The sequence below is a fragment of the Lutra lutra genome, chromosome 1 (assembly GCF_902655055.1).
Source record: "Lutra lutra chromosome 1, mLutLut1.2, whole genome shotgun sequence".
Taxonomy (NCBI): Eukaryota; Metazoa; Chordata; class Mammalia; order Carnivora; family Mustelidae; genus Lutra; species Lutra lutra.
The window spans coordinates 185,284,094-185,309,534 of NC_062278.1; the positions used below are offsets into that span (position 1 = coordinate 185,284,094).

The 25,441-nt window shown below is 36.0% G+C and overlaps 1 long non-coding RNA gene across 1 annotated transcript; it reads left to right on the forward strand.

Moving 5' to 3' along the window:
- Positions 1 to 1,550: 1,550 nt before the first annotated feature.
- Positions 1,551 to 9,964, forward strand: LOC125089165 (uncharacterized). The gene is made up of 3 exons (XR_007123875.1): positions 1,551 to 1,588; positions 2,954 to 3,222; positions 9,724 to 9,964. It is a non-coding gene; the product is annotated as an uncharacterized LOC125089165 (long non-coding RNA).
- The last annotated feature ends 15,477 nt before the right edge of the window (positions 9,965 to 25,441 follow it).

Consider the following 25,441-nt stretch of genomic DNA (forward strand, 5'->3'; position numbering starts at 1 on the left):
GTCAGCCAATAGTACCAAAGGATAATACACAACCAGCAGAATCCACATGATAATACTCCATGCTAGGAGACTGTAATCACTATTACTATGAAATGAGTACATTTTAGATAATTTCCCCCCTATTTATTTACTTTTATCCTAATTTATAGTGCAGGAAACTGAGGGTCACTGCAGATTTTAATTCATGTCTGTCTGACTTTGAAGCCACTGCTCTCAATCAAAATTCTAACTTGTTTTCTATTCTGTCGGGTTAAAAAAAACACTTCATATGAAAATATGAAAAAAATTGCAAATCATACATTCCTAAAAAGTGAAATGGTTATTGTGTCTTTAAATAATTTTACTGAATGTTAACTCACACCCCACACAATTTGCTCATTTGATTATTTTCTTAAACAAAATTTCCTGTTGAACACATTAGTAACTTCATAGTAATACTTGTTCTTGAATATATATATATCCTTGCATCTACCACAGCACCAATTGTAGTCTGGCACCAGTCCATGACTACTTGAATATTTGTTGACTCAAAAGGCATTTTGGTTTTATAGTCAGTTCTTGACCAAGTGGTTCAAATCACTACTTTATTACACAATTCAAGTTATATGTGGTAATGTAATATATTCAAAGCTCATCATAATCATAGAAGTTAAAAAAATAAAATTTGTAATGTGTAGCTTGTGCTATATACATGCCACTGAGTTTATTTATTAAATTATGTTTAAATACATATATCAGAATGTGTCTGTAGAGATTTCCTACTCAGCATTCATGCAAAAGACCCAACAAACTGTTCAATAACTCAAAAAATAAAAGCTACTTTGTTGGGATAAATATTCTTGTCCATATGCTGGATGGCACTGATTGATGCCTTCCTGCTGGCATTGTTTAGACAGCTCAAAATTTAAGGCCATTGTGAGGCCCCTGCCATGTCATTCCTAGTTCTAAATTCCTGAACGGACGCCATGACACTTGCATAGTGGTGCCGTCTGTCTTCAGAACCTTCTACTTCCTTTGTTGCCCACAATTTGTGCTCTGTTTTCTCTTTTAACTATAGTCAAAGAAATAGAATATGAACGGAAATGGTTGCTACATCCTTTTTAATACAAGACTGAATGACAAATACAAAAAGGTAAACTCCTTTTAAAGCATGGCAAAGGTAAACTACATTATTCATTATTGGCTAGTTAGAAAATTTCCTGGTGGTATTTTACACAACTGTTTGAGTACTCGGATTATCACACATCCAGTATGCAGGATTCCCACTTGACATACTTGATAATAATTCCTATCTGGAAATTACACAAGAACTATAATGAGACACCATTACCTAAGAGCTACTTTCCTAAATGATTGCATTAGCGAGGTGTAAATCGATGAGTGGTGATTAATGAGGTTACATTTCATTTGTGTTAATTCTGTGGTGCTCAATAAAATAAACTATGGTTGCTTAGACTAGTTAAAAAAAACAGAGCTATAAAACTATTTTTTCTTGTTTTACTAACATTCTCTTATATGATTTGTCTAGTTTTCTGTGGCTATTTTTGCATAGCATCCCAAAGAGGAAAAGAACAATGGTTTTTAAAAGGTAAGAATGTGCAATATTGAGATCACACCATGGTTCTTCATTGCAATCAAAGAGGCAAAGGTATATTAAGAATGCCTGGCTTTGTTGAGTACTTGCTATGTGCCAGGCACTTTACAAAGAGCTTAACATGCATTGTATCACTGAATTCTCACAAGAACCACATTAAGACCATGTGAAAGGCATTCTGTTGTGTTAGTCATTAGACAAAAGAATAGGAAAACCTTAAGACAATACCCCAAACTGTCAGAATGGCAAAAAAAAAAAAAAAAAAAAAAAGACAATGATGGCTACTATTGGTCATAATGTAGAACCAGTGGAACTCACATACCCTGTTAGAGAGTAAACTGGGATAATTACATTGGAAAGTTGTTTGCCCGATCCCCTAAAGTTGACTAAATACATACTCTACAACCCAACAGTTCCATTCCTAAGTATAGACCCAATGGAAATGTGTACATATATTTACTAAAAGCATGTATAAGAATATCTATGGCAAAATATTCAAAGTAGCCCAAACTAGAAAGTAAACAAAGACCTATCAATAATAGCATACATAATAAATTGTGGTATATTGACAAAAGGGAACAATGCAACAACAAACTAACTATAGCTACATGTGACAACAAGTATGATCTTTCCAAACATAATATTGAAAGAAAGAAGTCAGACTCAAAAGAGTCCATATTGTATGATTTTACATATATAAAGTAAGAAATAGGTAACACTGATCAATGAGGCTAGAAGTCATGACAGAGGTGAATCTTGGTGAGCTGTTATTGACTAAAAATTGTAAAATAATATTGATCAAAATAGGGCAGGTAAGACTTAACATGATTTTGTTTCTTAATCTGAAAGCTGGGTACATGAATGTATTTGCTTTCTAAAAAGCTCATTGAGCTCTGTACTTACGATCTGTATACTTTTCTGAATGTCTGATATCTCAATAAAACAGTTTACAAAGACACTTGGAGGGATCAAAGTCTATTGTTTTCCTCCATTTTATGGATGCAGATGTAGAGGATTGATGAAGTTAAGTGACATGGCTAAGGTCATGAAGGGAGAATATGAATCTAGGCAGTTTTCCTATAAATCCCTTGCTCCTAATTGTTGTTCTGGATGCCAGACAAGAGAGATTTAGTTTTGTTCCTGTCTCCAATGCTTATCACTTTCCTATGATTATCCAGAATTTAAAAAATGGTAAGAATGAAGAAGATTCACTATGGACTTTTCATGCTGTTTCTTGAGTTTTCCTGTTTGCAGAGACCGGGGGGTGGAAACTTTACTCTGACCACAGTGACCTCATATCATGAGTATGACATGTGGGTAAATGACATGTCCAATTTCAGGTTATGTATGTTCCTCCAGATTTGATCCCAAGGGGAGTAATTCAAAGATGAAGACATATACATAGATATTGCCACTGCCCTGGAATATGGAATAAAGAAGATAAGAAGTGGAAGATCTTCTAGTGAGATCTCCATAATGGGACATGAGTAGCTGTTGAGAAAGCTTCCAGAGAAGAATACAGATAGGAGGAGGCCAATAAGACAGGTTCCTCACCAGTACCTACAGAGGAAGCTGCTATGGGTATTATAATGGAAACCAAGGTAATGAGTCTTCAGTTGAATAATAAGGTAGTCAATGATTATGCTGTGCTATGCTATTTTTATGGAATACTTACTGTGTAATGGTGTTCACTATAGTATGCATTGATGTGCAAACTAAATGCAAAATTTTGAGAACTATCTTAATGATTCCTGTTTGAGACAGCACCCAAGAACTGGATTGTTTTTAATAATCTATCTTAGATAGCTCTGATGCAGCAATGACGCTCTGGAATACACTGGTTTAGTGAATGCCAAATGAAAGAAAATGACTACAAGGGGTGATTCGGCTTATTTCAGGCCCTTGAGGTAAAGGGGCAAGAGCAAAATAGAATGGCAGAGAGAATTAATTCATTTCTCAAGCAACCCTTTTGCAGGTTAAATTTTAATCTACTTTTAAATTGCTTTACAAATATGACTGATTAAAATATAAGAAAATCAAGAACAAAAGAAAGAACAAAATAAATCCCTAGTAATCCAAGGTATGCAAACCAAATTCATTTCTTAAGTACACTCTTACACACACACACACACACACAATTTCTTAAGCCCTCCAGGCTTTCTAAAAATTTTAGCATGATGGATATCCTGGAGTTAATTGAAGAAATAATTTAAAATGAGTGTTGATATATTCTGGGAGTTGGAAAAAAATGATAGTAACACTAGTGGCTTACAATTTCAAAGCATGATATAAGATTATACTTATTATATTCTATACATATACCAATAGAAAATGTTTATTTTCCCTCAAGGTACTACTTATGATTATTGCATGATTATTTCTAAACACTAGAAAATTAGTACCTAATTTAATATTTTATTCAACTTTTCTCTTATATTATTCTTAAAAAAAAAACAAAACAAGGTGTAGTGTGTTTCAGAGAATTCTGTCTTTCCTGGCTAAAGTTATTAGAGAATATTGTGTGTGTATGTATGTATGTATGTATGTGTACACACACACACACACACACACACAAAATACACATATATATGAAATTTTAACTTGAGTAATTAACATATTTGTTAATGACATTACAATTATTAATTAACATTATATATATCATATATATATAACATTATATAATAATTGACATTACAATTAAAAATTAACGTATTTGTTAATGACATTACAAAACCAGAGACTCCCATATAGTTTTTCAAACCATTTAGAGGAAAACCTAGAAATAGCTGTTCAGATATAAGAACAAGAAGAGTATGATAAATATTACATTTTAAAAATTTGTCTCATGTTGTTTAGATTTTAAAGTTCTTAAAAATTTCCATTGTGGGGGCGCCTGGGTGGCTCAGTGAGTTAAGCCTCTGCCTTCGATTCAGGTCATGATCCCAAAGTCCTGGGATCGAGCCCCACATTGGGCTCTCTACTGAGCGGAGAGCCTGCTTCCCCCTCTCTCTCTGCCTGCCTCTCCGCCTACTTGTGATCTCTGTCTGTTAAATAAATAAAAAATATTTTAAAAAAAATTTCCATTGTGAACTTCTGCTCCTGAATGGTATGTGGTAGCAAATGAATATTAGACAAAGCTGGGTAAATTGCAAAGGTTATATTTTTATAGGCATCAGAAAGCAAGAAAAGTCAGATAGACTACAATGTAAGAGAGAGGGGAAGCAGTAGGAAGTGAGTTGATAAATTGAGCAGTATTTTCCCTGGTAGCATTCGTTATGCTGGGCACAAGAATGAGATTCCAGTGCAAAAAGAAGGCCGCTAGAGAAAGAAGGAGAGGAAGAAGAGTTTTTAGTGGAACAATGAAGCCAGAATAATAAAAGTTGGAGATTTGAGGGCTTTCGAACAAATAGCCCATTTGTACATGAACTGATTACTCTCATCCTATGTGAAAAACTAAAAGAATGAACCAAACGATTGTGAGAGGGCACATGAAAAATCCCATAATCTTGAATACTGAAGAAACAAAGATCTTTTGGAGGAAAAGGCCTGAAAAGAACCCTCAAAGGCAGGATGGATTAGCACTAAAGATTTACAACTGATATTACATGGGCACATTCACTGATTCTAGATGCAGCTGAAGCCAATATTCTAGAAAGGTACTCTTGAGAGATAAGAAAGTATGTGATTTTTTTATATTTGTCTGTCACTTACAAGGTTGGAAGCTTAAGGCCTTCGACACATGGACTTAATACATTTATTACAGTGTGAAGCTGCATAAGGTAAAAGGCCAAAGGGCTCATCTGAAGATTTTTGAAGGGCAGAATTGAATCTTCTGCAGAGATAGATTAGGTTCACAAAAGCTACAGCCCAACCCCAACCCGGCTGATCCCTGATTTCATTTAACCAATCAGCCCCTCACAGTGTTTGCCTAAGAAGAAGAAAGAAGAGGCTTCTTTTGTGGAAGTTAACATTTGAAGTTTTTATACACAATGTCTTATATTCAGTAAAAAATGATTATACACAAGCAGCAGAATGGCCATAATCAACAACCAAGAGCAAAAACAGACCACAGAAATAAACCCACAGATAATCCAGATGCTGAAATAAGCCAATCAGATCATTAAAATAACTAGAATTAATGTGCTTACAGAAAAAGAGAAAAAGATGGGTGAAATAAAAGGAGGATAATTTCAAAATACAAACTTACACCTATAAAAATAATTACAATGGACAGATTATCGCTAAAAAAAAGAAATAATACGTGAATTTAGGAAATCAGTGGAAGACAGTATCGGAAAACTGAAGACAGGTCAATAAAAGACATTTAAACTGGAACCCAGCAAGAAAAAAGGATGGAAAGAACAAAAAGAGCACAAGAGATATGTGAGTTAGTCAACAGTACTATCATACATGGAAATGGTGTCCCAGGAGAAAACAAGAAAGACAATGGGCAAGTTTCCAAACAAATAAAAGAAATCAGTATAAATATTCAGAAATCTCAGATAACCCTAAACAGATTTTTTTAAAAAACTTCAACAAATTATGAGAATCAGAGAGGGCAGGACTGCACTCTACCCAGCTCTGTGTCTTGCAATATCATGGGAAGGAAGGCATCAAGTACAGAAAAGACACTTAATAAATCTTTGTTGAAGTAATTATTCCTTGCATAACCTTCTACTAGCACCATTATGTTTTGCAAATATTTTTGTAGAAATTTCACAACATGATCAAACCTACGAATCAATTATCTCCCTAGAATTATGAAATGTTTTCATAAAAAGGGACTTGGGGTATCCCCTAGTTAATAGTTTTAAATTGAACTTTGTTGGTTCCCAGAGCTTTGATTTTGTTCCATTAAAGAGGGCCATGATGAGAAAGAAAGATACTGTGAAGGAGGGCTCTGGGGCACCCATTTTTGCTTTATACAAAATTGCCCTGCTTTTATCTGGTTCACAGGTTTGCGCTCACATTTCATTTGGAAAAAAAAAAAAATAATAAAGTTCTTCAGATTAAAAAAAATGGTTGTGGAACCATGAATCTATTGCACGCCCCCCCCCCTTTATATAACAGATAATATAATTGAGGCCTGGAGACACAATGTGACCTTCTCAAGGTTACTTTGCTAATTAATGGCCGAATAAGAACCAGACTAAATGTCTCCTGAATTCTGTTCACGGCCTTTTCTAATACATCACATTGCTTCTCCTCATCTAAGAATTTATGCAAAAAACGGTACTTTTGTAACATAATCATTAAGAACATGGTACTTTCTATCATATCATTTGAATATTTGTTCTGAACTCCTATAAACTCATTATTTTGCTTCCACTGCAAAACAGACATAATTTAATTTCATTGTTCCTTCCACTCTTTTTCTCTATTTCCATAATCCCTGCCTCTTTTTAGGCTCCTTTTCTCACACTTGCTTGAAGGATGTAGTCATAAGGTTGTTTCATATGGATATGATTATGACCATCTTAGTTCATAATAACACTTCTTGATCTCAATTTTAGGTTCAAATCTGGCTCAAGACCCCTTAATTTGAAACTTTTCCTGAATGGCATGGCAGGGTAGTCATTTGTTAATTAAAATTTTCCTAGTACTAAATGTATTTTTTGTACTTGCCCTTGTATTGTCTTAAATTAATACTTTTTTTTAAAAAAAAAGTTAATTATATAGACACAATAAATGCTTGCACAAAATTCAAAATATACAAAAGAATATACAGTGATAAATAAGTTGTTATCCAATCTCTAACAAATTCATCTCTTCTGGATAACAAATCTGTTATGTATTTTCCTTTTTTACACAAATGGGAGTTTACTATAACACTATTCTGTACCTAGCTGTTTTCCTTTAACAATATATATTTTAAAGATTTATTTATTTATTTGAGACAGAGAGGGCACAAGCAGGAGGGGCAGAGGGAGAGGGAGAGAGAGAATCTAAAACAGACTCCACACTGAGTCTGGAGCCAACACAGGGCTTGATCTCATGACCCTGAGATCGTGACTTGAGCTGAAACCAAGAGTTGGATGCTCAATCAACTGTGTCACCCAGGAACCCCTTAACAGTATTCTTAGATGTGACTATTTGTACTCACAGAGATGCTTCTTTCTCCAATTGGCCGCATAGTATTCCATTGTATGCACTGAAATACATTTATTGTATTCTCTACTGATGGATACTTGGGTTGTTTTCACTGTTTTTATATAGCAAGTAGTGTTACAATGAGAACTGTGCACTTTACCCATAAGTGAGAATGTCCTAGAAATAAAATTATTAGGATTATTGCATTTCTGGGATAGGTATTGCTAAATGGCACTCCAATGGTATTATAACAAATTGTACTTTGATTCTTTTAATGTTTACAACAATTTGCACTCATACCCTTGCTAACAAGATGGTTATAAAACTGTTTTTTTTACCCAGACAAAACCAATATGCTAAGTGAAGTGGTGTTTCATTACTTTGCATTTATCTTATGAAGACTATAGATGAACATTTTTCCAAACTTGTTGGTGATAGCTGTATTTCTTTTTCTTTTGTCCATTTTCCTATGATGTTGTAATCTTTTGTATAGATTTGTAGGAATATAATATCTATCAAAAATTAATTCTTTTGAGATATGAGTGGGAAAAATACTTCTGGATTTGTTTTCTTTTATATTTTTGTGACATTCTTTGCTATGTAGTTTCTTTGTGTTTATGTAATATTTATCATTTTTAAATGGTTTCTGAGTTTCTCATCATATACAGAAAGGCCCTTCCCATCCCCTTCCCCTTAGTGTGTAATAATAAAGCCATATAAATATTTTAAAAGGTCTATATTTTTATTTAGTATGTTAATAATTTCATTTTGCAAGTTTTAGTCTGATCAATTCAGAATTTATTTTGCTATAAGCTATGAGGTAGGGATACAGATTTATTTTTTCCTGACATTAAACCCAATTTTCAGAGATTTTTTTTCTTCTTATTTTATCAACCTTCTATTAACCTCAATAATTTAGCCTCTTCTCTTAAGGTTGAAACTGAAGGTCAGAAACTTAGTTTTTAATAATTGGTGCAGTAGTGATTATTAAGTTCGCTCTCAATACATGTTTATAAAACTGAAATGATAGACAGCAGAGTACTTTAATGATCACTTCTATAAAATATGTGGATATTAGATCAATCTCATTTTATATTTTTTCCTTTTTTCAAGTTCAAATGAATAATTTAATTGATTCCATTTCCTTTTTCTTTCCAGCTAATATCTTCGGAACACCTATTTCAAAAATAAGTTGTATTCTCAAATGTGATCATTTTTATTTAAATCTGTTATTTTCTCCTCAGTATTATATATTTTAAACACGGAACATAAGTCATTGTCAATAACTTGTAAAAATTAGTCAAAAAATGGCAAGACAAAACCAATCATATAACTTCCCTTAGAGAAATATAGAAAACATTTTTCATTTCTGTGTTCATGTTACATCCTCAGTATTCTCTCTGGTATGTACACTACAAAGTAGGGTTTGGAAACCATATTAAAAACAAACTTTATGCATTAGATGACGATTAAAGAAATCGAAATAAGACGATGCTATAATTAAAAAAAATGGCTACAGGAGTTAGAAAGAACCACTCGTGACCATACGTTACAAAAGTCCCTGGACAACAGACCCAACGCCCATCAATATTTTATGTATGTTTTATTTGCCTATTTATTCTGCAGTTCAATAAAAATTACATGTTGCTATGGAAACATGAAAAATCACAGATACCTGCTCTACTCAGAATTATAGCATTTCACTTTCTTAATGAAACACACATATCATAGGGGCTTAAGCCTTGTATTTGGTCATAAGTTTTGAAAAGTAAAATCTGTTAAAGAATGATCAGTTAGTTATTTTTGGTATTTGTAGCAATTTAGCCAAAGTGCTGGAAGTACTACGTTAAAAAAATACATAAAAAAACATACATCGAAAGCAACGTAAGTCAAAGCGCCGTCTTCCCTTACAGTCTGAGGATTTGTTTTTTCATATTAAAAATAGTATCTAGGTTAATGCCCACCTGTGAGTAACATGATTCTTTTTAGAAAGAGAAAGAGGATAATTTTTTTTTTTTTTTTTTTTTTTTTGGTCCTAGCAGGGACTGGAAAGGTGACTTCAAGAAACATGAAGCCCCTACCTTCTTGAGCAGACATGTTTCCACTCTCCCGTGTTTTCAGAATCCATTCCAAGTGGACTAAAAATTCCACACCAAGATTTCCCAGTACCCGCCACTGGTGCAAACAGTATCTAGTGATGTCTGCACAAGTGTCAGAGAGGTGGAGAAATCCTTCATATCTGTTAAATGTGGAATAAAGAGGAGAATAACTTGAATTAAATTCCTGTCCCCACTTGAAATAGACTCTGACTGTGCCTCTGTACCTGGCCCTGATTTTTGCATGAAAATATTCCTTTTGTCCCTATCTGGTGCTAGCCTTCAAAAAGGAACAGGGTTTAAAAAGCAGGAAATAATGTGAGATTTTAAGCAAACAGTTCAATATTCTTTTAGAATGCTCTCTGTATTCAAAAGCACTTTGATTTATATCTTTAGGAGTCTTTGAAACTGTACCTCTTTTAAAAGACCATCCCTGATTTAGGGTCTTTGTTCCTTTATGAGCTTTGTCCCCGATTTCTAATATAGAGACCCGAGAGGCATGTTGTTAAAGGAAGGAAAAATAATTTTTAAAAAGCCTGGCAAACTGTGTTAAATATGCTTTTGAAAATTAAGTTTAATATAAAGTTCAGTATAACCATCACCATTGAAAGTATTGTCTGTGCCAAATAACTCTTCAATAAAAATATCCTTTGTTTTCCTGTAATGTAATTAAAAGTGAACCCGAAAGGGCAGCAATAAATCAAGGTGCACAAAAGCAGAAAAATATTATAATTAATATTTAACATAAGTTTTGATTGCTTTTAGAGTAAGTATTAAAAATATCAATTAGAATATATATTCAAAGTTTTCTTCCTTTCCCATTACACAGTGGAAGGGGCTATTTTTAATTCTGGATACTACAAACCAAATAATACATAGTCCCTAATTAAAGAAAAGACTGCAATTGAATTGAGAGTTTCTGCTGATGTCATACATAATGAGAGCACAGCTCGAGGTATGAATGAATGGCAGCCAAACCCTGAGAATGAATTACAATGTTAGCATTCAATCAGGGACTAGGTATTGTTATTTGTAATAGATGTAAAATGATTATTATTATTTTTAAATACAGACAAAGTGAAGGAAATGTGAATTCAAAAATCTGAGACTAGGAGGCAAAAAGATTAGAAAGTATATGATTAAAGTGGATATACTGTATTGGAAAATGAAATGTACAAATTTACTAGGGAATAATTGCTTTATATATTACATATAGATAAATAGCTAGGTAGAACCATATCCATATCTGTGTGGGGATAGAAGTGTGTATAGAGCCTCTAAATAGAATAAGACTTTCAGTTTGCAGGCATTTATTTTAAAATATTAAAAAGGAACTTATGATATAATGAAAGGGTAAAATGGTATACATTTAGCTGATCTAAAATTCTGCACAAAATGCTGTGATTTACAACTGCTATCAGAACATATCAAAGACTGTCTTTGAGAACTTATTTTCAGAGGCACATTTTTAATTTCCACATATGGTGAATTAAGTATGTAAATCCAATATGGCTAATTATTTATTGTTGTTGAGTATTGACAATATGCTTGACTTAGCATAAGGCACGGAAAATAATGTGTTTTCTACCCTTAGGGGTTTCAGACAAAAGGAGACAGTGACTTCTACCTCCACCCCACACACTGCCAACCCCCACCCCTGTCCTGCTTCCTAACTCAGATTATCATTATAATACAAGTACTGGAGAGTGTCATTTCCAATCTTCCACCTAATCTCTCCTCAAAGTTTTGCTGGTCACTCCCCCTGTCTTATTGCCAGGTGGGGAAAAAAATAGACTATATCCTATATAAGATGCATTCAACTCTAAAACAAAAGTGTGGAATTGTACTTGAGGCACCAAGACAGGCAGAAACTCTGAAAGTTCTGAGGGAAACAAGTAGGAGTAGAGAGTTTTGAAAGAATTTCAGAAAATTAATGGGTCAAGACACTGATGGCTACAAATTGAGAAAAATAATATGACGAAGAAATAATTATATAGAAAAACTCCATTAGTTCTGTAGAACCAGAGTCCCACAGTTGTAATGTTCATCAATTCAAAATACTACTAGTACAACAATTTGGCTCACTACCGTTTAGTTATTTGTGAATAACACCTACCTACAACATAGTGACGAGAAGTAAGCAGAGGTTCCTGGTTCTCAAGGACAAGGGAATGATAGAATTAGAACTATCTTGCAATTATTCGTTGACTTAATTGCACATCACAAGCACAACTTTCTTAGAATACTAATATGAATGCTACCATCACCAATTCGATTCCTGAAGATAGTTAAGTACGTTTTTGGCCATTGCTTTCCTATTGCATTTCTTTTAGAGTTGTACTATATTTACATTGAAAGAGCATGTAATCTTAGTTCTACAAATATATATATTCACAAAAGTCCTTTTTGATGCCTCTCTGGTCATTTTGGTTATCAGAAATTTTCTTGGCTTCTTACAGATAGCCATGACTGGTGGATATGTTTGTTTTTGTTGGTTTGTCATCATTGTTTGCATTTTGGGGCTTGTGGTGGTATGTTTTCACTTTGTCTTATTGAAAACACTGTCTAGAGGGTTCTAGTGTAGCCATCTTGTTGTTCCGCTGTTTCTATGATTGTTGAGAAACATCTAAAAACTATATTGCTCTACAGTTGCTACCTTTCCAAAATTCTGTCCTAAATGTTTTCAGTGCATTATCTCACTTAATTTTTACAACAAGCTTAGAAATCAGTCTTCATGCCCTCATTTTACAAAAATAAAAACAGAAGACTCATCAGTGATAAATACTTGCCTAAGATCAAACAGCCAATTGCTGATGGTAAACTATTTGACCTCTGGTGGAACTTGTCAGTCCATATGTTTAGCTCCAATTCTGCGCTGCAGTAATTTCATAGATGGCATAAATGTTTTTTTTTTTTTTAAACTGGGGCTTTTTAACTTCTAAATAAGATAAGCTTTCAAAGGAAAATTTCGATGCACTAGCCAAGTTTTAATAATCTTGCCCTATATAAAATAACACTATGTATATCATCACACACACATACACACACCCACCTACCCACACACACACACGATTTCCTTTCAGAACTTTTGTATAATCACTAAAGAAATTTCCACTGGATTATTTTTTTAAAAAACTCCTGCATGAATGCTTTATGTTTCTGGTAAATGGACTGCTTTCATCAAGTCTTTACGAAATACTAAGAATAGGTAGTATCATTTGTGGACAGAACACAAGACAAATGATCAGAATTCCTAGGTTTCATTCTTGATTCTGTCATCAGCATACTGTGTGGCCTCCTGAAAGCGCATTTACTCATATGATTATAGACTCCTTCAACACTGACATTAATTCACTCCTGCAAAGTTAGTTTCTCGTATCTAATGTCCTTTGACATCATCTGGAGACAATAGTTGGAGCAAATACGATAAGAGGCACATAATGGATTATGTATTGATGACATAAAGGAGGCATGCATAATGAGTGGAAAATAAATTCTAAGCAAGTATGACAATAAAGGGATTGTTCCATTCTCTTTAAGAATAGAAGAAAAGGCATTTTTAGTTTTCAAAATCCATTTGGACAAGAGTTTCATTAATAAACTAATTTCTCTGATTGTGTTGGTCAGTATCTGAGATTGATTTTTATACATGAGAAACTTCCATGGAAAATACCCTGTTTTCAACTTCAAATTCGTGGCTTAGCAATAACAGTGCCAAAGAAAACCCAAGGTTACTTGGGAGAAATCAGTTTCAGACATACATATATTTGGGCATTTTCTCACCAAGAGCTCAATGTTGGATTAAGTGTTGAGGGCTAAAAGTAAAACCAAAGGGACAGTCAGAGAGTAGTGGGAATTCTTGGGTGTTCTGGCTTCTTGCATTTTCATGGAGTTTCTCTGTGTATACGCAGTGAGAATTAAAAGGTAAATCCATGCTGTGAAATGTTTTCCTTCTTCCTCTCACTGTCAGAAACAAATTTAGAATTATTATATAATTCTTTCATTACTAACATCTGTTTACACCAAGTTATAGAGCATAAGGAAAGACATGAATCTCTCTGGTTTGGACTCTTTCTTAGTGACCTAAAATCTTTGCCACACTGGAGCATTTTCTATGTATACACAGGGAGGGGAGATGGAGGAAGGGGAGGAGAAAATGAATAGATATGATGTCATAGAGAAAACAGAATCCAGGAATCATCTGGATTGTGCCCTATAACTCAGTCTATATGGTTAAGTAGCCATCCCTGCTATTTCTTCTTCATTGGGAGCTGACATTCTAGAGAGAGCTTCACCTAAGAGGATGGAAGTTCCAAATGTTTTTATTTTAAGTATGTGTGAGGAAAAAAAAAACCAGTAATAGAATCACTTCACTTCATGAACAGGGCAAACCATGTTAATTCATTATAATTTGAGGCTAATTATGTGTGGATGACACTGAATAGCAGTAATTATTTTAGATCCAAATCACAGTGTCTTTAAGCTGTAAGACAAGTAGGGAGAATATAACCTATACTAAGATTTCTAAATGGTTCATTCAGACAGTTCAGAGATCCTCTGAGACCACTTTTCAGTATGTAAAAGTTTAGATGCTCTTGGGTAAAAGTGTGGTAGGGGATGTGAGGAGGTATAAGAGACTCTAATGACCCTATCCTCTCCCCCCTCCCAAAAATGAGTCCCATCCTCTGCATTCTGGCATTTCTTTTTTTCATTGCAGCCCTTAATCTCACTTTGAAAATATTTGCATCTTAACCACTCAGTTGTTGAAATTTTCCATTTCTGGCCAACTTCACAGGTAAGTAAATCCCAACTTTAGCTATGTAATCTTATTAAAACAGAGCCAACAGGAAAAGGGAACAAGTAGAATGCATGAGTGTAAGTCTTAAGCTTTGATGCAAATGGGGGCATGGGTAGAGTTTTGAACAATGAATCTGCTTCCAAAGTAGCTAAAAGGGCATTATGAAAGTTTAAGCAGCTACATGTTAAACAGGATAAAAAAGTGATGTTGAAGATGATGATGATGATGATGATGATGATTAAGAAGGAGGAGGAGAAGAAAGATAATGTAAGAGAGGAAATGAAGAACTAAATCATCTTTCCTCAGTCTGGTTGTTGTCTGTAAAGTCTAGTCTACTCTGCTAAAATTCTGATATAATATTTCTATAGACATAATAATCATAATAGTAATCATAATATAAACATCATTATTTTTATCTGCAAAGTGGCTATCTTTCCATTGGGGCATTGGCTCTTATCCACACTGCCTTTGTTTGGTGGGACTATCATTTATAGAACCCAATGAACATAGAGGTGAGCACTTGACCCAGATGGCTCATTCCTAAGGTATCTCATATTTTTGGACACAAAAGTTGACACATAACTTATGCAGGTAGAGACTTTTACAGATTTAATACAGATAGCAGGAGAGACAAGTTTCTCTTCCATTTGGATAACAAGCTATAAAGAACTAGTCTGAAATTATAATGTTGCCAGCAGCAACCTTCTTTAGTGTGAGAGGATCTGGACCATCTGGCAAAAAAGAATAAAGCAAATATGAAAAAAAAAAAAATCTAGCTGCACTAATAGTTGGTGAGAGAGCAAGCCCTGACACCATTTTTGAGCCTCCGAATCCAGCTCTTTCTGATGCCAATTCAACATTTAACTTCTTAGTTGCATGAGGCAATCATTTTCTTCTCCAGACATTTTAGTTGTGTGTGTGTGTGATTTTTTAAGGGAGCTAGTTTGAGTTTGTCTTTTATTACATAAAACTAGAAAAGTTTTGACTAATGTGACTTGGAAGGTCATAACTAATTCTTTATCATTTGCATAGTTAAAAAGCCAGAAGACAGTAAGGAATAATCAATTAGGGTGGGTAAATTCACTTCGTATCTACTTGAAATGACTGATTTGACTATTTACCAGTAACTGAAACATAAGTAGCAAGTTTGCTTTATGAAAGTTTATGAATTAAAAGTAATTTAACAAAGACAAAAATAAACCTCAATAAAATATTTTCATGTATATTAATTCACCTGGAGTTTAGATCACAGGTTGAGAAACTTTTTTCATAACAGGTCAGAAAGGAAATATTTTGGCTCTGTGGGCCAAATAATCTTTGTTGCTACTCAAACTTGCTGTTACAGCATGAAAACAGTCACAAACAATACATTAAAAAGTAGCATGGCTATATTCCAATAAAACTTTATTTACAAAAACAAATGAGGACTTGGATTTGGCACATGGGCTAGAGTTTCCCAACCTCTATTTAGGAGAGTAACTACGTATTCTTCATCACCACAAATTTACTAAAATAACTACATTCTACCAGGTGACATATTTAGCCTCATAAAGATTCAGAGATGTGTATGGAAAAGTTCCTATCCTTAAGGACTTTGCAATATAATAGGAAAATAAGACAAGTTTATCCCTAAATTATCATTCAAATCAAATATCAAGTGTCTTAAAAATAAAATGAAATTATAGGGAAGCCCAGAGGCGGAGATTAAGTCTACTGAGAGCACATTTTCCCCAATGGACTGTAAGGATATTATTTACTCAGGATGACACTTAACCCCATGTTATTCTATGTTGCTATGTGACAGAGAGAAAAAAACGTGATGATTACACTCTTCTCCTCTTTCCTCACCTTGGAAGGTAGATTCTTGCCCTGCTCAGAAAAAGAGAACTTTTAGAGTTGATCTAGATTTAATAGTGGAAAGGTGCAATTAAAGATGGGGAAAGAGAGCTGGTAGCAATAGCTCTACAAAAGAAAGGACATGGAGATACATAAGGAACAACTTCCCATTTCCTGTTCCAGATTTGGAATGAGATTATTGGGAACAAATCCTTATTCTAAAAAAAATACATCTATCACATCTGAATGTTTGGAGTTTATATTTCTGTTGCTTTTGAGAGCCATAACATGCAACAGAGGGCATTAAAATGGGAGGGAGAAGACCCAGATTAAATGGATGTAAAATATATAAATGATATTGGATGTTTTGAGTTAGAAACATCCTTGGAAAACACACATGGTATGTCCTTTTTGTGCACTGTTTTCTGCAAAATCCTCCTGTCTAAGACAGGTCATGAGCAGGTGGTTGGGGACATAAGAAGAGGTTCTGTGGTTTGGACTCTGAGACTCTTACCCTCAGCTCAGCCAGAGCTAATGAGCTTGTTTGTAACCTGTTTTATATACTAGGGTTCCAGACAAGATACTTGAAAAGAAGGCACTAAGACTTGAAAAAGAAATGTTTTAACACTATTGAGTTGAACCCGAGGTGTCACACAGGTTGAGTCAGAGCTAGAACTAGAACTCACAGTTAGTTTCCTTTTTGACTGCCCAGGATTGCTCTTTTACATTCTCATAAATGAAGGTGAGCTGCCTGAATCCATGAAGGGAATTAAATCGCATTCAAGTGATCAGCTCTGGAGTCACATGTTAGTGTTTAATACCAGAATCCATGCTATGGCCAAATGCTATGTTTCCTATGTGTTTGCTTAGAGCAAAGGGCTATACACATATTTGTTAAATCCAATTGAAGGTATTTGTGCCTCCATACCTGATAAATTAGATGTACAATTTTCTCATCCTCTGAGATCTGTGTCCTTGGAACTGGGCTTCCCCTTTCCCTCTTACATAACTGTTTCTGCCATTTCATCAAGAAATGCTGGCTATCTAAAAGGGGAACCATATTTTTCTTCTTCACTGTAGTACTGGGACAAAGGGCTTCAAATGGATCTAGTCAGTTTCTGAAGACATCTAAGACTGTATCCTTTTACACTGTGGTTTGCTTTTCTCTCCTACCACATTGTCATTCTGGCTTGTAGAGTCCATCCAAGCATCCTACTTGTGTTTATATTCACTGTGCATATACTATATACAATTCCTTCATCTATGTGAGTTCCTGACTACCTTGCACTGAAAATTTCTACTTGAAAAATTCTATCTGAATGATTTTCGGTAACATTCTCTGTTTTAGTGGAAGTCAAAGAGGTCTACTTAATTTCCTCCTCTGGTCGATGAGTCACATGGATTCTTAACTTCCGGTCACTGAGATATAAAGTAAGGTTCCTGCTGCAACAGAAATAATGAATAAGATGGATCATTGAAGAATGAGTATTAGTAAAAAGACTGCAGCACAAGGAGTGATTAGTTTTGGTTGTCCACAAGTTCTAACTCATAGGACACATACTCATAGATAAAACCTTAATGTTCAGTTCTTACTGAAATTATTTATTGTTCCATGAAACAGCTGTCCTCTGGCTTGCTCATCGAATACCAATACAGAATTACCTGGCAATCTGTTTAGATTTGATATACAACAATCCCCACAACAACCAATAATTTGAGAGGCTGAGGGGGTTCCACACACTGTTCTAAGTGCTCCAAGTTCACTACTTGCTGAGAGTCAAGAGCCAGAAGAAGAGTCAGATCCCACCCATCTCTCTTCAAGCTTGCCATTTTGGCAAAGAGCACCAAAAGGGGTAGGAAGGTAGTTCTATGACAAAATATTCTATAGATCTTAAGGAAAATACAGTCTACAGAAATGAAGAGTTTTGTGTTGGCCTCCAGAAAATGAACAACTTGAAGGAGAGACCACTATACTGAAGACTGAAGATGGGAATGAATAGTACCATGAAATCAATAACAGAATACCATTTGCTCTATTTTTTTTAAATGTCAGCTTTTGGATCAATGAACAAATTTTAACAAGCATTTATTTCACTTTAAATTTCATATATTTTATATAACTATTCCAAAAGTTCTGTGTGAATGTATTAACCATAAAACATTTACTGAATTAAACACAGATTAGGAATGTCAAAAATTTTTTTAAGTCAAAGAATTAAATATGTATACTTAATGACTTTCATAGGTGCTCTTTCTTATCTAAAAATAGGATAACATATTTTAAGAACAAAATTCTTTCACCAAGAGTCATTTGTAGTTATAACATTAAAACATTCAAATTATAGCTAGAAACACACAAGTTTTAAAATTTTACTGAAAGACAAATTATTTTAAATAATTTTTTGCATAAATATTTAGTTGCTGGCATAAAGGCTAGAGGATTGGAAGCCAAGGGGAAGGAACCTGTAACAGTTATAAAGGTAACAATAGGCTCAAATACAAAAAGGACCAATTCAGCTGGTTTAAAAAAAGAAAAGAAAGCACAATAGCACACCAGTAAGTTCACCTATTATATAATTACAGGTTTTGTATACAAGTGCAGACAAGCAGACAGAATAAAAACCTCCTCTAGGAAATCCAAAAAACTTGGCAGGTCTGGCCAGGTGGGATGTGATGCTGGTACCAACAACAAAAAGAAACAGACTGCAACTAGGGTTTGGCCTAAGTCTGAATTTGGCTTCTCTTTGCTAAACAGCAGTTTGCGGCAAAACTCTGGGAAACAAAGGGAAAATGGAAAGTGCTAGAGAATTAAGGCATAGAGCTCAGGTAGCTAAAAAAAGATGTTGTCAGTCACAGGCTTTGCCAGCCAATGTTTTTGCCTTCATTTATGAGAACAACTCACTTGAGGTCTTTCAAGAGCTTCAGAAGATGGGAATTTTATAAACAAAGCTCTTTATCAAAAGGCAAAAGAGAAGACAAATAAAACTGTTTTTAGCACACAGCACCATGGTGATTATGTACCATTCACAGATGTGCTTTATACTCAAAAAAAAATCTCAGATTTGACCGTGGTCCTGGGAACTGATGAACCTAGACTTCAGAAACGTATGATCAATGTATTTCCTTTTTTAGCATACTTATCTTTTCCCATTTGCTTTCCCCATTATGTTTACTTGTCATGCAGGGAACTCAAAATAATCCAGCAATTCCACATCTGGTTATATGTCCAAATAATTGAAAGCAGGGAAATCAAGAGGTATTTTTACATCCATGTTCACAGCAGCCCTGTTGGCAACAGACAAGGAGTGGAAGCAGACAAGGAGTGGAAGCGACCCAAGTGTCCAGCCATGGGTGAATGGATAAACAAAATGTGGTCTCATTTTCAATGGAAAATTATTCGGCCTTTAACAGGAACAGAATTTCTGACACACACTACAACATGGATGAATCCTGAAGACATGCTACCACTGAAATAAGCCAGTCACAAAAGAACAATAGTATAGAATTCCTCCTATATGAGATTCCTAGAGTGGTCAAGTTCATAGAGACAAAGTAGAATCGAGGAGCTAGAGAGAAGGAGAAGGAGACTGGGAGGTCAACTGGGGGAGAATTTCTATTCAGCAAGAGGAAAACTCTTTGTAGATGGATGGTGGTGATAGTTACACAAGGTAAATGTATTTCATTGTTACAGAACTGTACATTTACAAATGGCTAAGATGGGAACTTTTAGTTTAGGTGTATTTACTCTTTTTTTTTTTTTTTTTAAATCAAGTATTTGGAGGCATGGAGGGAGGGAGCCATTGAACAACAATGGCTCTGCCATTCAAGAAGGTCTCAACACCAGCCAGAGTTTGGAACTAACTAATGATGGGTTGCTTACAAAAGGCAGCAGATACTGTCAGTGCCTTGCTTATAGTCCTTCAGCCACTTGCCATTTTTCCACATGTTAATCTGAATTCCAGCTGCCAGCCCCAGTACCCTTTGCCTGATGGATTTCATTAGCTGTCAGAGCCAGCTTTTCCTGGGTAAGCAGTAAGCCAGAAGCACCAGGAAACTAAAGCCCTTTGGGAACATATTTCAATCAATGACTGATGGGAACCGGTGTACAAACACCCCAGCTCCCTCACCCTCTTGACTGAGATGGATAACTGTGAGACAGGTGTTTTACACCATTTTCCAAATTTCCCAGCAGAACTCCACTCATGTTCCTGATAGAACTTGCTTAATGATGCACCTTTATTGGGGTTTTCCCCCTTTCCTTTCTGTGAAGGTTAATTTTATGTGTCAATCTGACTAGGCCACAGTACCCAAATATTTGGTCAAATATTTTTAAATGTTTCTGTGAAAGTATTGTTAGACAAGTTTAGCATTTATTTTTTAATTTTTAAAGAGATTTATTTATTTGAGAGAGAGAGAGAGAAAGAGAGAGTCATTGGGGGGAGGAACAGGGAGAGGGAGAGGGGAAGCAGACTCCCTGCTGAGCACAGAGCCTGATTGGGGGCTCCATTTTAGTACCCCAAGATCATGACCTGAGCCAAAATCAAGAGTCAGGTGTTTAACTGCCTGCCCCATCCAGGCACCCCAAAAAGATGAGCATTTAAATTAGTAAACTGAGAAGTGCATGGGTGGCTCAGTTGGTTAAGTGACTACTTTCAGCTCAGGTCATGATCCCGGGGTCCTGGGATCAAGTCCTGCATTGGGTACCCTGCTCTGTGGGGAACCTGCTTCTCCCTCTGACTGCCACTCCCCCTACTTGTGTACTCTCTCTCTCTCTCTGTCAAATAAATAAATATAATCTTTTAAAAAAATTAGCAAATTGAGTAAAGCAGATTACTCTTCATACTGTGAATGGGTCTCATCTCATCAGTTGAAGGTCTTAGTAGAAAAGATTCCTCTGCCTCAAAGAAGAGGGAATTTTGAAAGAATTCTTTGAAAGAGGAAATGCATGAAATGCAAGATCAACTCTTCCCTGGGTCTTCAGTCTGCTGGCCTGTGCAGATTTTGGACTTGTACCTCCACAATTATGTGGGCTGATTTCTTAAAATACACCAATCTTGCTCTCCCTCTCTATATACCTTCATACTATTAGTTCTGTTTCTCTAGAGAATATGTATGTACTTTCTGCTCCCACACCAGTGTTGCCTGGGAAACACTTTCCAACTTAACTGTATTGCACTTGAATCCTTGTCTGAAAAATGTGGTTCTCCCTCCAGAACACACTTAGTAATATCTGGAGACATTTTTGGCTATCATGATTGAGGGTTCAGGTAGAGACCAGGAATACTGCTCAACATCCTATAGGGCTCAGAAGAGCTTCCCACAGCAAAGACTCACCTAGCTCAGTGTCTGTAAGTGTCAAGGTTGAGAACCCCTGACTTAGAGTAGGTTTCTGGGGAAACCTAAACTAAAGCAGGGGCTAAAATGAAAAAAAAAAAAAAAAAAAAGGTGGATATTGCTGAATTAGGGAAAGTTCTCAAATTGAATTATTACAAATTTACAAAACAAAGAAATGAAAATGCTTGCATGAGGGGTGCAAGGCTATTAGAGAACCAAGTTTAATCTGCCAACCTGAGGGTGCCTCTTCCCTTTAAACTGGCCGTGTCCCAAAATAGAAAACAAAGCCATGTGAGTTTTGCATCTGTGTGGTCAATCCTCACACACGGAAATCAGCATAAAAGAAGGGCCCCAGTAGGATGGTCAACGGTGGACAGAGATCCTTCCTGGGTGTTCCAGTGTTGTACTAATGTGCTAAGTGACTTGCGCCCAGGCTCCAGCCTCGTACAGCATGGAATTCAATTCATGTCTCAGCAAAAAGACCAATTATTTAACATCACTGAGTTTTGGGAAGGTCTTCAAAAGGTCACCCTTGCCAAGGTTGCATCTGTGAATTCCCTGGGTCTCATGTACAGGATTTCCGGCTTTATGAAAAACATGATTGGTTGTCATCTGTGTTCGCTCATTTTCCTTCATTGGAACTAAGTTCTTTCTTGGCCACATTAAGAAGTGAGCCTGTCAACACTTCCATATGCTCTCCAGGAAGAACGGTCACTCCCTCTCAACCAGCCTTGCCAGAAAATTTCTTTTCAGTGTTACCTGTCAAGTCTCCTGTTTCTCCTGGGAGATGCTATTTTCCTCAGTCATCTGGATTGTTCGAGTTCTCTGGGAGTGTGACTTTAACAGGCACTTCAGGGTGTTTCGATACCAGTTCCTCACTATCTGTGTGTTGTTCATTTTCAGACAATCAATTGCAGAGCTCGCCTTGGCGTCTTTGATAATGGGGTTGGATCCAGGGCAGAGAAGCGGGGCCAGCAGTTGGTGAGAAAAAAAGTGAGAGTCAAAGAGAAGCCTCCAAGAAAACGTTTCTGGCTGCTTTGCTAATGCTTGGATTGATTTGATGCAGAGATATTCTTGGAGAGTTTTGATTATTAATGTGCCTAATTCTACAGCTTCCATGTAGGAAGTGAGTTCTTCTATAAAGTGGGATCCCATGAGGAATTTCACAGCATGAGATCAACGACAAGTCCAGCCTCTTGCCTCACACAATATGTTGACCAGAACGTCCATGATTAAAGCTTTAATTCTGCCACTGAAAATGCCAGACACTCTTCTGGAGCTGTAACAATAGCTTCTGTGCCACCTGATTCTATTCCAACATGAGAATAGCACAGAAGACTATCAGAACCTGTAGTTTTATAGACACAATTTGAAAAAATGTATGAGAAGGAAACAGTCAAACATTATATTTAGCTTTGAAAACTGTGAGCTGAGACCCTTGTGTACTGAAAACCCATTGGTTTGAATTCTAATTTTATCTGTGTTAGTCTTAGTCTTAGAAGAGTTATTTAATTTCACTGGGCCTTAGTTTCCTCAATGGTAAAATTGGGGACTGGGCAGGACCTGATCCAAGGATCCTCCCCATTCAGGTTTTCTTTGAGTTCCAGAAAAGATGGGCAAACCAAACTTCATGTCATAAAGATTGATTTCATAGTATTAGTTAGCTTATTCCCCATCCACTCGATCAATGGCAAAAACACTGTTGATAGAGACCCAAAAAAAAAAAAAAAATGGAAGAGATGATTTTGCTCATGTGAGGTTGATTTGGGATTGAATCAATGAATACCTTGTGAAGAAAACATGAGAGAAACACTTCCTTTTAAGCCAGTAAAATATACTTAAGTCTATGAAGAAATGATTAGCATGACTCTTTATGGGAAGGAGAGAATTTCTAGGGGAGGGATTCTCTCTCATCATGTGTTCTACCATTTACTTTGCCAAACAACAGACAATAACTTATGTTGAGATCCAGGGAGCAGAAAGTACTGTTTGTGAACATAAACTGTTATATGTGAAAATCATAAGTTGGTCACTGTGTTAGTAAGGACTCTCCCCACAGCAGACCCTGGGACAAAGATTTCAGTGCAGGTAGCTTACTGAGGAGATGGTACTAGAAAGCAGAAGAGAAGGAATTGGAAAAGTGAGACAAGGAAAAGAGAAAAGCCAAGAGGGAGCATGAATAAGGAGGTTGCCACAGTAGTCACACTGGTGCTATTCTGAGTAACTGCATAAGAATTACGGTCATAACTGACTCACTGAAGGACAGGAAGTATTGGGCATTTATCTACTCACTCTCCTTTCCCTTTTGGTTGAAAGCTGTTCTAGGGGACATTGACTGCCTGCTGCCTTGCTCTATCTGCCACCCTCTCACAGCTTCAGAGAGAGCAAAATGGAGAGCACCTCAGAACACACTGCTTCTGGGACAATTCACAAGTAGAGAGAACTGCCCATCTCAGCTGCCTTGAAGTCAGTTGGGTCACTGGACATGTCATGGTGCATCACTGTGCCACATTTATTTTAATTACCTATAGTATATATCTTAATTCAGCTAACAGGAGAGAAGTATATGTGCTATAACTTTTTAAAGCTTAGAATGATAGTTAAGATGGAGACTTGAAAAAAATTATCTATAATACCAAGTTAGAAATATCTTCCAAGGATGGAGCTCATAGAAGAGGGTAGAAGATGCCCATGGGGATATCCATTCTGGACAAGGTGACCAATAACTGAACACATGAGCTCAGACTTCTGTATTCCCCTTTCATGTCATGACTGCACCCACACTGAGAGCCAGAAAAGCATGAGCCAGCACCAAGCAACTGATTACTTACCCTTTCACGTTGTCCTTCTATATATATTTTTTCCCCTCTGGATTAAAAAAAAAAAAACAACTTGGAAAGCAAGAGGGACAATAAATATGACTTAGAAAAGATATCAGCCCTATTCTTTGTACATTTTTATTTAGCCTTGGGCAATCCTATCTCTGAAGAACATACTTAAGAACTCTTGATTTGGATTTTGATACTCCAATCCCTCAAACTTCCAAAAGAAAACAGAGGGGAGCATTTTACTCAGTTGAATATGAAAAGAATACTCATAACTTCATTGGCTAATCATGGTCTTTTTTTTTTTTTAAAGATTTTATTTATTTATTTGACAGAGAGAGATCACAAGCAGATGGAGAGGCAGGCAGAGAAAGAGAGAGAGGGAAGCAGGCTCCCTGCCGAGCAGAGAGCCCGACACGGGCCTCGATCCCAGGACCCTGAGATCATGACCTGAGCCGAAGGCAGCGGCTTAACCCACTGAGCCACCCAGGCGCCCAATCATGATCCTTTTGATTTAAGGATCAGAGTCCCCACTCCAGCTCAGATAAGCAAAGAGGGATTCATTTTAATGGTAGAACACAGATATGCAGAGACCCAAAGAAAGCTCATTTGGGCTTCAAGGGCTGAAATCAGAAACTAGAAATTCAGCAATGAAATCTTTCTCCACTTATTAGGGGCTGTGCTCTGTCTCTGTCTCTCTTTCTCACAGACAATTCCCCTTTCCTACCCCAACTTCCTCTACTGACTTTTATTCTAGGGCCTCAAACCCCACTCAAAACCTTCCAGTTCTAGTAATTATTTTCAACCAAGAATTTCCTGTTTCTCTAACACCAAATATCCAAGAGATGAATCCATTGGATTCATTCCA